The sequence below is a fragment of the Lissotriton vulgaris genome, chromosome 10 (assembly GCF_964263255.1).
Source record: "Lissotriton vulgaris chromosome 10, aLisVul1.2, whole genome shotgun sequence".
Lineage (NCBI taxonomy): Eukaryota > Metazoa > Chordata > Amphibia > Caudata > Salamandridae > Lissotriton > Lissotriton vulgaris.
Genome location: NC_141698.1, coordinates 1,145,581,964 through 1,145,599,990, shown reverse-complemented (window position 1 = coordinate 1,145,599,990; position 18,027 = coordinate 1,145,581,964).

The following is an 18,027-nucleotide window of genomic DNA, read 5'->3' as shown; positions in this document are numbered from 1 at the left end:
AATAGATATTTTTTACTTTTTTTAGTACTGCATTTTATTATAATAGCCTTAGTTTTTTTATACAGATAAAGAGTGACTAGTTTGAAAATGTAAGGAAATGTTATAACTAAAAATTCATATAAGCAAATGTTATAGATATAATCACATAAAGTAGTTGAGAATGGTTTTTGCATAATATTTTAAGAGCAAAATAGTTGATAAAGCTAATTTTGTATTATGTATTAGGGAAAATTATAAAATTAAGGGGCATATTATCAAGGGGTTTATCTCCGCTTTTTTGGCTTTAAAAGCCAAGAAAGCGGAGATAAAATTATCTCCCTATTACCTAGCTGTCGCTAACACCAGTTAGCGACAGGTAGTAGGAGATAGCGACCATCTTGGGCCCCACTTTGCATGTCAGTGATATTTATCACTAATGACATGCAAAGTGGGCGTGCCAAGATGTTAGCGACTGAAAACAGTTGCTAACATCGCTATCTCCTATTGCCAACTTTTGGAGATATTCGCGCTAAGCACGAATATCTCCAAAAGCTAACACCTGCCCTGAGCAGTTCTTAGCCATGTTATCCAATGGGAGGTGGATAACATGGCTAAGAGCATTAGCTGGGTAATGCATGAATATCGCGGACTTTTCAGCGATATTCATGCATTGCGGCTATTTTTATCGCATTTGCGATAAACCTTGGTAATACCAAGGTTTATTTGCGGTAAAAATCGCAGCAGCTGAGCAGTAAATTTTTGTCTCTAACCAAGCAATAGCGATAATTATCGCTATTGCTTGGTAATATGCCTCCTAGTGTTTTTGTTTTTCTGCAAGGAACAACAACATAATAAAATTCACTATGGAAGAGGAGCAGAATAATATGGAACAGAGTTCTGAAATTACTAACTCTTTGATAGAAGAGTTAAATATACCTTTCATGGAGAGTGAGAATGAAGAAGAAAGTATTGGTGCAGGAGATATTACCTGTGATTTTTTAGATGAAACTTTAGACGAGAACTTTCTTGAAGCGTTAAACGACATTGAGTTTCATGATATGACTTTTGAAATTCATGATGAAGAAATCAAAATTTCAGATGAAATCATGCTGGAAGTTCTATTAAATTATGAAATGTTAAAAAAAAAAATGTATGATTAAAAAATAAAAATGGTTTGAGAGACTCTCCTTGCAGAATTGTAATCATTCAGCTAGTATCCACGTTCTCATGGTACAAACTGGGTCTTAGGGCATGGACTGCTTCAAACCTTTATAGATTATTTATGCACTGTTCTATGCACCAGCAAACTTGTGTTTTATAATTTTTATTTCCAGGTGTTTATCCTTTGACTTACAGCAATCTCTCTGTGATTGGTGATTCCGTATTGTATAGTGCTATTTAACAGATTATCCTTCAGTATGCACTGTGCTAAAAATGAAGTTATTTAAAATTCAGTAGGCAGTCTGCTTGCAGAACTGTAATCATTTACTCAGTATCCAAATATTCATGGAGGACAGTACGTTTTAGACTGTGGGCTGCTTTAAACCTCCATAGACTATCATTATAGTCTTCTATATACCTATAAACTAGTGTTTCCTATAATTACTTCTCCAGTCTATTTTATTACACTTTCATCAATCACTCTCACTCTACTGTTTCAGTATTGTATTGAGCCATACAGCACTATGTGCTTATCTATAAACTATTAGAACATTGGAATGTTGGGAGCTCCACTGATAACAATGGAGTGCTCTTGGCTTACAATGGCTGGTATAAGCCTGGAGCTCCAACATTCCAATGTTACTTCATTCACTGCTCTGGCTGTCAATAAAGTCTTCAGGGAGCCTGAGTGGATTCCAATCCACTCGCACTCCCTGAAGGCTCTGTTCTTTTTTGTTAGAACATTCTGTCCTCTAGTGACAGAATGTTCTAATAGCCTTATAGCCCTTTGTAGATGGGCTATACCGCTATTAAAGTCCCTCTCCCGTGTTAAAGGGCCTCACCTTCGGCTCGGGCCTTTACCGCTGGAGAGGGCCTTTAATAGCCGGTATAGCCCTCTACGGCGGGCTATAAGGCTATATTAAAGTCCCTCTCCCTTGTTAAATGCCCTCACCTTCAACTCGGGCCTTTAATGCTGGAGAGAGCCTTTAATAGCCGGTATAGCCCTTTACGGTGAGCTATAAGTCTATATTCTAAAAGTGAAGATGCTATATATTCAACCAGACAATTGACATTCAATCGGCATGCAGCTTGTGCTCGGGAAGGTATGCGTAGTGTACGCATACTGTACAGAGCACAGTATAGAGTACGGTAAGCTTCTATAGATATACTTTTGATTTTAATTATGATTTTCTGAGGAAGGTTTCTAGTCACTTTTTGTGATGTTCTGTAGTGTAGTTCCTAGTTTCCCACTAGGCCCTGCGCATTGGAATAACATAAACAGTAGTATCGACGTGGAACTGCGGATATTCCAGGCCTCCACTGACTATGCTAAACTTAATTGGGTTGTGTTACCAACTAGCTCAGAGGTCACTGGAAACTTTCTTCTCTGCATGGGAAGTGATCAGCTTCCCTGGCACAGACAAGAAGGGATTCAGCTTTCCAACAACCGTGCAACATGACAACTTTGCTCCTCAGATCAAGAGTCAATCTCTAGGGTCGTGTGAAACAATAGACATGTATTTCACTCAGTCAGTCTAGTGCAGTTTACTTTCACGAGATGTAGAGAATAGAGAGACGGGCGTTTGTCAATAAAGGGTTAACATTTATTGAACAGTCTTTCTTCTCGTACAAGAGAAATGTATTGCCACAATTGCAATAATTGTTATTATAAAAAGTACGTACAGTAAGATAAGTATTGCGAAATAGAACTGTAAAAGCATTGATATGGTTTCTTAGCCATACAATGGTTTAAAAGTAATAAAACATATATACAGTCATATATACATTAGGCTTAACATACTCAACTGGTGCTTCTAACTAAGCCTACCCCAGTGTGCCTGACCTAAGCCTAACACGTGAAAGGGGAGTAAGTAAGTAGCTTTAAGTTAAGTTGGTTTTGCCAAGGTTTGTTTCAAGAATTCTCGTCTAAGGGTTTAGTCAACACCATACCTCTGAATAGAATGATGGAGGATTGGTATCTCCTTCAGGGGTCTCTCTCGATATCCCAGTCACCTGCGAGGGTAAACCGGAAACGCCGTGGCTGGATTTCTCTGCACGAGAAAGGCAGCGGGTCTCTTCAGCGCGTCGAGGAAGGAGGGGGGACATCGTCCGCGGGCAGCTGGAATCTGCTGGATGTCTTCGCAGAGGACGGCTGTTCAGCTCCTTAAGCGTACTGCACCATAGTTCGCGCTTTAGCGGCGATAATGGTATCAGCAGCTTCACCACCACAGGATAGCAGGCTGCAGCGACAGAGTACTAGATTTACCAACACGGGGTCGTGCAGGCAGCTGGCTTCAGTAGCTCGTACAACAGGCATTGCTTAAGGCAACGTTGGTAATATTTATACCTGACAGGTGCCGGGTTTGACGCAAGTTTGCTGGACATAAGACGTCAATTAAAGATGTCACTAGGAAGTGATAGTTATCAGTTGCTCATTAGAGTTCCATTACTAATCAAAACATAGCAAGCGGGGATTTCCAGGTTTGCTGAGTTTTTATCTTGTTGAAGAACTCGGAGTGTTATCTAGGAATATCAGATAGTGACTACTGCTCTGTCATTGCACTAATTGGTCGCAAAGGAAGTGGCAGAGGGAACTATGCTGGAATGTGGCTCTGTTCGTGTGAGGCCAGAGATGACTTTTCAGAAAATCGCACTTGAACGGTTATGCCAATATAGGGAATAAATGGATTTATAGCCGAATAGGGGCATAAGGTCACAGTATCGATCAGGAATCAAGATAAACACGCAACACCCACTCCACGGGTTAATGTCCATCAAAATTACTAAAACTAAGCAATTAGATGCATGTGTAACATTGCCCACCCCAAAATACATAAATGCATTCGAAATAGGCGTACTTGTAATACATGAATTTTAGGTACTGTACGTTTTTTAAAGCATAGTAATCATTCAAAAAATTATTGCATATGAAATCAATGAACGATTATGCATAAAGAATTACACATGAAGTATCTCTGACAGAAGAAAAGCGAGATAAATCATCACATAAAAATGCATTGTAATAACATGTGTGCTAGAGGCTGGTGTAATGTTATTATGTCTCTAGATGTGTTTAGAAATAGAAGTGTGAAGCTTCTGTTCTCTAAGGATAGTTTTTACATTAAGCAAAGAATTGTTCATGCCAAAAAAGGTCAATATTAGAAAAATTGTCCAATTCAAAGAATTATAGCTTGAACAGGGAAAAATAGATTTCCAAAGCTCTTGGCAGTTTTTGTTGATCAAAACTGAAGGCCGAATTCAGAGTTCAGGGGAACACTGTGTGTCGGAAAGCTTCTAAAAGTTATTGTTTCTGTACGGGTGAGAACATCGTATCAGACAGGCTCTCAAAGAATTGGTCTACAAAATCAGGTGATAGTTCAACCAAATTAGATAGCGCTGTAACTTGGCAGGTGTGAGAATGATTGCTGTCATCGAAGGCAGGACCAGCAATGCTCACAGAACGTTGTACCTGGATGATGTTGCTTTTGTCACTCGCTCCACTGTTACCACTTGGCTGTAGTACAGGCGTCTCCACGAATGCCGTCATCAGGATTGGTAGCCGCTGGGGACAACACAATGCGTGAGCCGTTATTGGACTGAGCAAAGTATCGACGTCCATTGGTACTGCTGATGGAAGTGAAAGACAGATGTCCAACACGCATTCATCGCCGCAAAGCATACACCGTAGCACAGGTAAAATGCAATTTTGCCATATCGGTCTGAATGAAAGGAACCAGGTCATGTTTAGATCTCTCAGCCTGGCCAATCCAAGGACGTTAGTTATCCTGTCCCGGTAGCGCATTGCTAGGATTGTCTCTTCCATTCCCATGGGAGCTATGTCTGAGCCGAGGTTTGCCATACCGTAGCAGGAGGGTCAAAAATAGAATCCCTGCGACGAGTCCCAAAAATAATGGTATGCCGCCAAAAATGGAGTGCACAAAATTAGGAAAGATTCCCAAAATTGCCTGGAAGGGTGTTAGCAGTCCCGTAAAGACTGTCTTAAATATGCCTGGGATGCTTGTTGCACTAGACATGTTAAGGAGTTGGCTGAACATTTCTACGAAATGCACGGGGCAACTTGTTGATAAAAGGTCATGAATTTCACTAGCCGTCCTTGCAACTAGAAGATCATACGTCTCTTTAGATGACGTTATAGGCACTGTTGTCTGTAAAAGTTCAGATTTCATTTTGCTTAATGTATCAATTCGTATAGAATAGAGATTCAGACGAGGCCAGATGGGAGTCACTATGTCTGGAGGCCCACTCGGAAACAATGCTTGCATACAACATTTGACCATGGACGTTACTTCTATTAGATAACTTTTCCCTGGCGTGAGGCCACAACATCTGTGATCCGTTCTAAGAATGTAACTCCCGTTCGAAAGTTGCATAAAGAAGGGCTCTATCTGAGTTGCAGGTGTGACTAGCTGGTGGCATGAAAGGTTGTTTGAATTTCCATCACATGCTCCGTGTAAATTAATACCCTGACACAAAAGTATACCGCTTAGTGATTGTTTACAGTTGTTACCACTAAGAAATACATTTTTGTCACTGTCACTATAGCAAGAATGAGTGTATGGTAATTTCCATTCGGATTTTACATATCCTTTACCCAATTGTTCATACTGGCCAGCAGGTATGTACTCAAGGCACTTTTTAAATCGGAAAGTTGTTATCGGAATTGTGATAATTCCGTGTATTATCCATTCAATGGCAGGACTCTCTGACATTGTCAATGGTAATCTCTCGAGTTTTTCGATGCTCAGGATTGTATAGTCTGCTCCTTTCTGTGCCAAACTGATCTGTTTATCAGTAAGGTTAAAACTGGAAAATAATGACGTTGTGTTGATTAAACGCCAAGGCACATAGCCTGAACGAAGATTTTGCAGCGTCCAGCCTAATTCTATAATAGAGCGTAATTGAGACTGGCCATGTTGTAACATTAGCAAATCTCTGTCTATCACATCAAAGGCAGAGGATACAATATTGTCCAAAGAATATATTCTGGAAGACAGAGTCGTTAACCCATTGTCTACTACAGAAAGTGATTTCTCCAAATTAATACGATCAATTTCTCGTATTTTTTCAGCAGTTTCAATTTGCTTTACTTTCCAAGCCTCGTTGTAAGCAGCATAGATACTGGTCACTATGAAACGTTTTTGACGCTGTTTGCGTGGTCCAAGAATGAAATCGCGCAAATCAGCACCATCTTTTAGTAAAGACAAGTGTTGCTTAATTTCAGCCAGTGTGGACGAAGTTAGCCATTCAAGGCAGAGTTTCCCTACACTGTATGTTGTTATAATCCCTGGATGTTGTCTCTGGGAGTATCTAGGGTCTAATCTGGTCATTTTTAACCCCTGTGTTTTATTCAGGAATCTATCTTGACAGCTATTTGTGTCTGTAGGCCAGAATAACCACTTTTTCCAATCAGGATGTGTTCTGTTGAAATGTAAAATTTGTGACACGTCTAACTCAATATCTGTGGTTGCATTCTCAGGTATTGGCTTTGGAATAGACGGTGTTTTAAGGTCTTTGATCTTAGCTAGGCCAAGACAAGATGTTTGGTGTATTGTGTCATTTAAAAATAACATTTGTTCAGGTATCATGCAGGTTCTAAATAGTGCTTCTATGCCTTGCACCTGCCAATCTTTTGTACCACAAATTGTTTTCGTTTCAATATTATTTTTCCAATAATCAAAACCAAATGTCATCATTTTGTCATAAAATGCTTCAGAATATATCAATTTAGAATTTGTCAGCATTGTTTTCATTCCTGTTTTATCTAACAGTTTGTAATAAAACGTTTCTGCATCACTGGTGTTCAACCCTGAGAAGTATTTGAATTTCTCAAAAAATGCTTTAGAACTGCTTTTAGGTGGTGTAGAACAATGTTCCCATTGATTATACATAAAAACATTTCTAGGCTGTGCAGATTTATGCAAGTAATGATCCCCATAGTGGGTGTAACAGAATAACTGCTCATAACTAGATGAACCTTGTAAATAATCATGATCTGTGAATCTAGCTGACATTACTAAATCAGACATCATGTCATTAATACTGTTAAAGTCCCAATCATCAGAGAATGTACTTGGTGTCACAAAGTCACTTAAGGAAACCTTCAGTTGATGAGGATACTTCAGGATTTCGACCGGACCATAGATCTCATAGTCTGTTTTCTCCCATACTACCCCACCAGGTATTGGAATTGCTGTGACATTTACTGTTGACAGTTCTCTTTTCTTCACGTGGGATGATATGTGTGGTTTCAGGACTAGGTTGATGTTCTGACTTGCTGTGTCCATTGTAATATATTTTCCTTCAATGAATTTTCCCAAACACAGTACCATGATGAGCCAAAGCAGGAGGAAAAATACACCTAGACCGAACCAGAACTCTAGCCAAGGGGAAATAAGGTAGATTTCCTTCAGTTGATGAAAGAGTTCCGTTGCTTTTTCTTTAAAAGTCTTTTTTGTTTCTGGCATCACTTCGGGGTCGCTTAAATCTTCAGAGAAGTTGTCGAAGTTGATGAAATAACCAGAGGCAGTTCTGTCAATTGATGGGATTGTTCTTTCAATCTGTCTCTCGGTAGCACTTTCTGATGCCACATCATTGTAGACTGGTGTTGTTTCTTGACGAACTGTTTCAATCTGTGTTTCAAGAGGCACGAGTTCCATGGCATTATTGCATAGTCCTTCATTGTGCACTGCAGGCTGATCGAATGTGATTAGTCTTTCAGTTTGAACCTCTTGGATTGTTGCAAGTTTGGGTATTCTGTTGTTTCTTGGGAGTCCACTGGGCCTACTGTTGATTATAGGCCACATGCTTGTGGTTTTACCAGATCGATAGACACGACTCTGTTCTCCTTTTTACCAGCAAGGGGCGGTAGCACAACTGATCTTGTTCCGGTGACTGCCAAGACAGGTACTGCTTTTCTGTAAGAAGGCCCAAATTCCTTCTTAACCGCGATCTTTTCTCTGACTAGATCCCCAATCTTTGGAATCCAGACAGGCCTTGCTGGGGCTGTAGCGGGTGGTGCCTCGTCAGTGGTACTTGGCTGTTGCTTTAACTTTATGTTGCTTAATGATTTTCTTGTTTCATTCAGTTCCTGTAAAACAGCCAAACGATCTTTTACATCAAAGTGCGTTGTTTCTTCTTGTACCACTGACATCTGACTATCGAGGTCCTGAACTCGCATTCTAATTCCGAACAATAGTTCGTATGGGCTGAAACCTTTTAGAGAATTTCTTGGCATGTTGTTAAGACTAGTCTGGACACTTATTAAATGTTTGACCCACCCAGCTCCTGAACCTAATACCTTCGCTGTTATAGATTGCTTTATGTCACGGTTTTTTCTTTCTACCACACTATTCCCTTCGGGGTGCGACGGACAAGAATACCGCAACCCAATTCCCATGCTGGCCATGGCCTCCTTATAGGCTCGAGAGCTGAAAGCAGGACCCTGATCAGAATGGAACGTGGTAATTGCGTATATGCCGATATAGACTCGCAAATCTTTTATAACCGTTCTAGCGTCAGCCGAGCGCTGGGGGCCTCATTTTTTTAAGTGCTTTTCGTCTTAACGGTTAATAGGACGCAGGACGGGGTGTAGGCAGCGTTACGCTCTTTCTGACTGGTAGCCGGTAGCAAGGTTCGCTACTGCGATCCCTATTGCAGTTTTCACAGTTGTTTGCATATATTTGGTGTTCTACACTCATTCCCGGCCACCAGAATACTGATTGTAATTCAGTCAGTGATTCCTTGATCTCTCTGTGCCTTAGACCCAAACCCATGTGTGCGTCTGCTATTAAAAATATTCTCCTGTTCATGTTTGGAATTACTTTGTCCCCCACTCCAGGGATTCGAGCAAAAGGAATGGAGTTTGCATCGATTATGTATGCATAATTGAGTGGATAGTTTACTGGTAGTGCTGCACAGTCGCCTTTTACAGTCGTTTTTACTGCCAGCATGGTTTCCCCGTCTATGTATTTATCTGTACGCTTTTTTGTGGCTATGGAAGCCGGTTTAGTTGCTTCCGCGGTGGCTGTATTAGCCAATGAATTCCCTGCAACGTGAACGCCATCACGTCGAAGACTCTGTGCGTGAATCACGTGAGTCTTTTGTAGTTCTTTGTGTAAAAGAGCTACCTCATTCCAGAGCAATTTATGCTTTATTGTGGCACCTGTGTCATCTTTGTAGTCGTTTTCGATCCAACTCTGCAGTTTATTGTTGTAAGAGTTGATGCAAAAAATGAGAATCGCACACTATAAGTGTCGGGAATTCACGTTCTGCATTTTCGAGCGCCATCTTTAAAGATCTGATTTCAGTTCTCTGAACCGAACAGTTTCTTACAGATTCAGTTTTTGTTACTTTCGGTCTGAATTTACCGCACAGCCAACGACCTTTAATGATCGCACATGCTGCATCGTAGGATTTTCTCTCTACGTTGAAATGCTGTACAGAGCTATCTGTATAGATTATACAGGCATATTGTGGGAGAGGCAGAATTTCGATTGGCAGAGGATATTCTTCTTCATATTCTAAATCATCCAGTTCTTCAAATTGCGGGGCGAAATAGTATTTCACGTCTTCCGCTCCTAGAGAATCTATACACTGTATCCATTTCGGATCCAGTGACACTGTAGGCAGGTTTACTGGGCTGAATAGCGCCTCGAAGGCGGATTCCGCTGTAAGGATATTAATCCGTTTGCCGTGTGCTAGTTCTCTTTCATTTGCTAATGCGATTTGCACTGCGTTCACAGTTCTTTCTGTGGGACTGAATGTTTTTTCTGCTTGTGTGTACAAGTGAGATTTAATTGAAATTGGTACCTTTTCTCCCTCATTAGAGGTTAGGTATGTGAATCTGCATCTTCCTGGGATGATTCGGATTACAAGATCGATCGTGTTGTCACGTGTATCTAATTTTGTTTTTGCTAACATGTCTGTTTGCAGTGATCTCAAAATTTCTGTGTGTTTTTGAGTCCAATTGATTTGTTTAAAATCAGGTTTAATTAGTTCGTAGAGAGGTTTAACCCTCTCTGCGTAATTTATAATGTAAGTTCTTCCGAAATTCAGAAAACCTAGAATGGATTGTAAATTCTTCAGCGTTTTTGGAGCTTGGAGTACAGCGCACTTCTCTAAGAAGTTGTCCGCTAGGCTTTTCCCTTCACTTGATAATTCGTACCCTAAAAACAGTACTGTCAGATGGGCAATTCGAGACTTTTTAAAGTTGAATTTGTAACCCTCTGCTGCGAACCCAAGTATAATGGTGTTCACTCTTTTCAAGTGAGTATCCAAGTCGTCGTCTGTGAGATAAATATCATCTACGTAAGACAATGCTTCATCATCATAGATTTGTAGTAACTCTGTTACCCTAGCTGAGAATAGTCCTGGGCTGTTCTTGAACCCTTGTGGGAGACGACAGATTTTTTTCTGCGACCCAAATGCGGAGAAAGCGGTCAAATATCTGCTTTCTGGTGCAATGTTTTGACAAAAGAAACCATTAGAAATGTCTAATGTCGTTTTATATTTTTTCCTAACTATGTTATTCATTAGGGCTGCACTATGCGAGTTTTGTACTGCAAAGGTTTTGCAACATGTATTAAGGTGTCTGTAGTCCAAAACTAGACGATATGAATTGTCTGGCTTGGAGACAGGAAACAAAGGATTGTTCATTTGAGAGGTGCATGTTTCAATCACCCCCTGGTATTCAAGTTGATCTAAGATCTCCCTGACTTGTTTTTTAGCTTCTTGCTTTATGGGATACTGCCATTGGGCAGTTGGTTCACTTTTTAGTTGGATTTTGTGAGGCGGTGAATCCTCATCCCATCCTACATGATTTTTATATAATGCAGGTGGTATTCACCTGTTACAACGCATTTTTTACTCCGCACTACACTTACAACGCAGGCATTACAACGCATACCGTTACAACGCATTGCGCTGGGGGGCGCTCTAGGATAAGAGGTAAGTTTAATTTACTATCCAACACCTTCCGTAGGGTCCACGGGGACTGGAGTTAGAATAGTAAATTATACTTACCACTATCCAGCACCCCAAAGCGCTATGCGTTGTAGCGGTATGCGTTGTAAATACCGCGTTGTAATGGTACGCGGAGTAAAAGTATGCGTTGTAACGACATACATCCAATGCAGGTGCCTGGGCTACTGCCCATTTCCTTGCATATGTATATTTTTTGTGAATCGGAATGTGATTCGAGAAGGCAGGCATAATCACTTCTTCGCCACGAGGGCACTCCCTGACAAACTCCGGGGGCCAATCTTTTTCAGCTAACAGAATATCATAGCCTTTTGAGAGCTTATCCCAAAATAGACCCTTAATTTTCCTAGTCTTATCACCCTCTATACGCAATGTTATTTCGTATATTTTATGGGGCTCGCTAAGTCTGGCGTCGGCAGTTTCAACCTGAATGTATTCATTCGTGTCCACTGTCTCCAGATGACTCATCAAGATCTTGCGCGCTATACTGATTTCTGCTGCACTGTCCAACATTGTCAATGCCCACTCCCCGTTTTTCAACTGTGTCCTCAGTATTCTCGGCATGGTTGATTACTCTAATACTGGCTACCTTCTTTTTCTGAAATTGAGATTTTTTACTCTGAGCAGGTTCCTTGTCTTTGGACTTGGTGTGCTCTCCTGGGTCTGACCGTCCTCTTCTTTCCGAATTCTGTGGAAAAGATCAAGAGGGACGTGTATCAATACTTTGATATCTATCAGGTTTTTTTAGATTATCCCTATTTCTAAGGTTATATCTTTTCTCAGAGGGCTCCCTCTGGGGAGACTGGCGTTCTCGAGTCGGAGTTCTTTCCCTCCGTCGAGGAGACCTTCCTCTGGACTGGAAAACTTTTTCCTTGGGAGTGGATTGTTTATTTCCATCCCAGCTCTTTTTAGGAGTGTTTAAATTATTTTTAATGAACAATTTTTCAGGATTTTCGAGCAGTTGGGGCTTAACTGGTTTTCCACCCAAGCTGTCTCTACCTAATTCTTCATAGCATTTTTCTATGATTTTTGCAAGCTCAACAGGATCTTTTATATCTGTTTCCTTCAACTTCTGGCGAATCGCCACAGATGCTGCTTCTCCCCTAATGTTGGCTAATAATATAGCCGTGACCTGCTTGAAGTCTTTCAGTAATTTCATACCTAGATTTAAAGCAGGCTCTGGACCGAATTCATTTTGAATCTGTTTTAGCACTTCTGGTATTACCGCCATAGACGGAACACCGTGTGTTTTTGTGTAAATGGAAGCAAAGACTGTACCCCAAGTGTCACAGTCCTCCACGTGTGGTGCGATTCCCATAGGAAGGCAGATGGTCAAGATTCTGTGTTTCTCAATAGGGGTAGTATCAGGAAATACTGCCTCTATTTGAGTGATTTTCTGTGCTAACCAGAAAGGAATTTGTTCCCGTTTTACGGGTGTTTTACCAAGACATGACTGTATGTCCTGTGGTGGAATTTTATTTGTGTTCCCCTGATGAGGGGTCAGCTGTGGTACATTAACAGCTGGCTGGACTGTTGCAGTCCGCATTACATATTGGACTAATTGCCTATGTATTTTTATTAATGTGTTTAGCTGTACTAACAGCTCTTCTCTAGACATTTTTACAATGTCAGGATGTGGTGTGTATCTGGCTAGAACCGGCCACGTGGCTCCTGGTCTACCTAGTGGACCGAGCCTAGTAATGTGATCATTGTGTTTTAGGGCGCCATTAAACCAGAGCAGGTGCTCTTGAAATTTAAGTGGAATTTCAATCTCCTCGAAAGGAGCGTACTCTTCCGGAGGTTTCTCTATTTTGTAATAGTGAAACTCTTTTGTTATAGCGTTTACCGCTGGAAAGTTTATCCATGAATAGAATACCTCTGTCTGCAGATATACTCGTGAGCCTCTATCACGAAAATTACTGTACCACCTTGAGGTGTCAGTCCGTTCTCTATAAGTTTTAACGTTATAGATCTTCTTAAGTGGACCGGGATGTCGATAGCATCCGGGTCAATCTGTAGGAGACTCGAGTCTTCCTCTATTAGTTGGGCTGCTAGTCTAACTGCTTCCCTTTCTTCTTCACTGTCTGTCATTTTTTTCAGAAATGCAGGCTTTGCAGAGTAGGTCTCCAAGGAGACAAAGATTAGGTGCACAATATTTTGGAACACTGTATCCTTCAACGTTGAATAAACCAGAGCTTTACATAGGAATCTCTTCCTACTAAGGTCGGGCGGATTTTAACCTTTCACCCACTCCAGACGTCTATTGGAGTATTTACGGGAGAAAGGGGTGTGAAATATGCACGACTGAGTTACTCTACAAGTCTTGCGTTAGTTTATCGCCTTACCAAACGTTTGGGCGCCATGTAGTGTAGTTCCTAGTTTCCCACTAGGCCCTGCGCATTGGAATAACATAAACAGTAGTATCGACGTGGAACTGCGGATATTCCAGGCCTCCACTGACTATGCTAAACTTAATTGGGTTGTGTTACCAACTAGCTCAGAGGTCACTGGAAACTTTCTTCTCTGCATGGGAAGTGATCAGCTTCCCTGGCACAGACAAGAAGGGATTCAGCTTTCCAACAACCGTGCAACATGACAACTTTGCTCCTCAGATCAAGAGTCAATCTCTAGGGTCGTGTGAAACAATAGACATGTATTTCACTCAGTCAGTCTAGTGCAGTTTACTTTCACGAGATGTAGAGAATAGAGAGACGGGCGTTTGTCAATAAAGGGTTAACATTTATTGAACAGTCTTTCTTCTCGTACAAGAGAAATGTATTGCCACAATTGCAATAATTGTTATTATAAAAAGTACGTACAGTAAGATAAGTATTGCGAAATAGAACTGTAAAAGCATTGATATGGTTTCTTAGCCATACAATGGTTTAAAAGTAATAAAACATATATACAGTCATATATACATTAGGCTTAACATACTCAACTGGTGCTTCTAACTAAGCCTACCCCAGTGTGCCTGACCTAAGCCTAACACGTGAAAGGGGAGTAAGTAAGTAGCTTTAAGTTAAGTTGGTTTTGCCAAGGTTTGTTTCAAGAATTCTCGTCTAAGGGTTTAGTCAACACCATACCTCTGAATAGAATGATGGAGGATTGGTATCTCCTTCAGGGGTCTCTCTCGATATCCCAGTCACCTGCGAGGGTAAACCGGAAACGCCGTGGCTGGATTTCTCTGCACGAGAAAGGCAGCGGGTCTCTTCAGCGCGTCGAGGAAGGAGGGGGGACAGCGTCCGCGGGCAGCTGGAATCTGCTGGATGTCTTCGCAGAGGACGGCTGTTCAGCTCCTTAAGCGTACTGCACCATAGTTCGCGCTTTAGCGGCGATAATGGTATCAGCAGCTTCACCACCACAGGATAGCAGGCTGCAGCGACAGAGTGCTAGATTTACCAACACAGGGTCGTGCAGGCAGCTGGCTTCAGTAGCTCGTACAACAAGCATTGCTTAAGGCAACGTTGGTAATATTTATACCTGACAGGTGCCGGGTTTGACGCAAGTTTGCTGGACATAAGACGTCAATTAAAGATGTCACTAGGAAGTGATAGTTATCAGTTGCTCATTAGAGTTCCATTACTAATCAAAACATAGCAAGCGGGGATTTCCAGGTTTGCTGAGTTTTTATCTTGTTGAAGAACTCGGAGTGTTATCTAGGAATATCAGATAGTGACTACTGCTCTGTCATTGCACCAATTGGTCGCAAAGGAAGTGGCAGAGGGAACTATGCTGGAATGTGGCTCTGTTCGTGTGAGGCCAGAGATGACTTTTTAGAAAATCGCACTTGAACGGTTATGCCAATATAGGGAATAAATGGATTTATAGCCGAATAGGGGCATAAGGTCACAGTATCGATCAGGAACCTAGATAAACACGCAACAGTTCTGTGGCACAACTGTCAGCGTAATATTTATCAGGCAACACTAATGCACTTTTTTTGGTGTACTGTTGCTTGATAAATATCATTCCTTTCAATGTAGTATTCTGTGTTAAAGTGGTGTGCAATGGGTCTTGCTGGGGGTGTTTCCAGAAACACCCATGGCCTTTTGACAGTGCTCTACATTTACAGGAAATTGTAAATCTGAGGCACTGTGAAAAACGTATGCCTCCCCAGGAGAGGCATAAAGAAGGCGCAATGGGGAGAAATAGTTTTATTTCCCCCTTTTTTTTCTTTTCTCTATGTGTGCTGCTTTCTGCAACATAATTAGAAAGAGGAAAAGTATCTTGAGATTATTTATGTACAGAAAGGTTTGCCTATCTCTATAAAAATAATCATCCTTGCAACACAGACACCTTTGCTCCTTTGTGCAAAGGTTTGTTCATTTGTGCAGGCAGATGATTGTGAACTAGCACAAGGGAAAAGGATAGAAATATGCTGCATCTTATAGATATGGCACATTCCTGTTTTTTTCTTTTGCCATAGGGAAGCATAGCAGGAAGGCCTGCTGCACTTTCCTACGACAAAATCTCATAAATGAGGCCTATGCGAGTAGTCAATTACTCATGGTGCAAAGTAGGCCTAAGGGCATAGAGTCCTTTAAACCCCTACAGACTGTGCATATATTATTGTATGCACCTGCACTATGAGGCAAAAGTGGCGCAGATATGTGATGTATCTGTGCTGTGAAGATTGCACATTGCTTGATTTGCATTGCAAGCAAAATGCAGCTGCAGCAATGTTGTTTGGGCCCTATGCTCATAATGCTGTGTTAATCCTTACACCTGCTTCAAACAGGTGCAGGGTTTTGACGCAGTATAAGCCCAAAATTGACTGAATAAAATCTTATAAATTTCACTTAGTCACTTTTAGGAGGCGTTCCTGCACCAGAATATTACCCATCTACGCAGGAAAGCCTCCTTTTGGCGCACAGCTTTACAATGTGACGCACCATCCAATTACGTCAGATTGAAAATAACATACATCATGGTACATCTTTTGCACCACCTCTGCATCACAAATGTGATGCAACGGTTGTGTAAAGAGGCACAAGGGGGTTGTAAAACCGCCCTTAATACATACAAATTCATCAACGCAGTTTCACCAATAGTGCAAATTGAAGCATAGACTTGTACCATATTTATAAGCATATATTAAATTCAGTGCTTCTGAGGTACTACAGTATACTATAAGTAAACACAGTATAGTTTTATGCTGTAGCACATCCTTATAGTTTTGCACTTTCATATTCATTCATTCATTTATGAACTACACATTCTTTCTGACAAACATTTACAGACAAACATAGAAATACAGTTCTTTTTTTTGACCAGTAGAGGTAGTTCTAAAAATAACTGGGTTTTTTGTTCTTTGTTGTTTTGGATTTTTTTTGTAGTTTTTTCAACAATTTATTTATTATTATTAAACAAAAACTAGAAAAAATGAATTTTCCCCCCAAAAAACTGTGGACCTGTATTAGAAATTGAATCACTTTTTGGGGCATTGGTGATGCTCCTGCCTCCTTACAATCAGGTCCACCGACTGCTCCTCATAGCATAATAGTTTGTTGCAATGTTTGCACAGAAACTTTATATTTGCAAACTGGGGAACAATTACATGCGTTGGAGTGCTTCCAGATGGTGGTGCAGTGGAGGTGCTCGCCACTGCAGGTGGTGGAACATCCTGTCGGCTGTGTGTTGCCTCCCTTGCGTAGCTGTTGGGGTATAAGTTATTTACATGCCTGTCCATGCTCGCAGTCCCAAATGAGTATTTTTTGGTCGGGTCACCGCGAGACAGTGTCACTTGGCATATATTACAAGTGACCTTTGGAGCATTCACTTTCTTCTGATCATCTGGAAAAGTACCAAAAAATCCAGATAAAAGCCTCCTTCTTCTTCTGAGGAGGAGGCTCAGGTAGATAAGTGTTCTCATCAGAAGAGTGGTCTGATGGTGATGGAGACCGAGCAGCCATATTAAAGAAGTAGAGTTCCACAGAACTTCACTTTGAATGAAAAGATCCTGCTTGCCTGAAAGTCCAAGTAGAATGAACAAAATGGGAGGGGTCTTTCAACAATTGGAGTTGGAAGTATTATGAACCAATGAAATCTCTTCTTTTAATGTCACATGACTGTACGTACTCTTAGGGTGCGCAAACGGAGCTCTTACATTGCGCTTACGATGCTCTTACGTGCGTGTATGCTGGACGTACGATGGCGATGTTCGTAATTTGAAAAAATAATATACAGTTCTTAAAAGTAAAAAAAAACATTTTCTTGATTATACCAGATAATGTCTACCTTTAAAATGTACAAGAAATAGATAAACATATCGTTTTTAACATTGTAAAACTTTCGGAGGTGCACGTACGGGGGGTTGTACAAACGTAGATGACGTCACACGGAAGCACTGATGTGCCACGTAATGTCAAAACGTACACTTGACATGTGCATGCGCGCTGAGTAAAATTTACAGTACAAATGATGGTGCGTTTACCGTACGGTGCGACTATCTAAAAAAAAATGTATTTAGTTTTGTTATTATTTTACATTATAATATGAAATATAAATAAAACAAAATAATATGTATATTTATTATAAAATGAGGAAATTTAATAAAAGCAAAAGAAATTAATAATTAATACATTTACAAATTTTAATTTACAAAACCTTTCAAAGTCACTGAAAAACACATAGGTTTCTTCCGCGTTAAAATTAAAAATGATAATTTAAAAAACCTTGGAAATTGACTGAAAAAACCATAGGTTTCACACATGTTATAGTTAGCTGGACATTTCACTCATACAAAATCATTGACATTCCCCCGTTATAGCTAACTATAACTCATGCGCCCGCAATGTACTGCTGATGATGTCACATATTACATCACTCATGACATGGTCAGTGACATCACTCATGACATCACTGATGACATCTCAAATGACATCA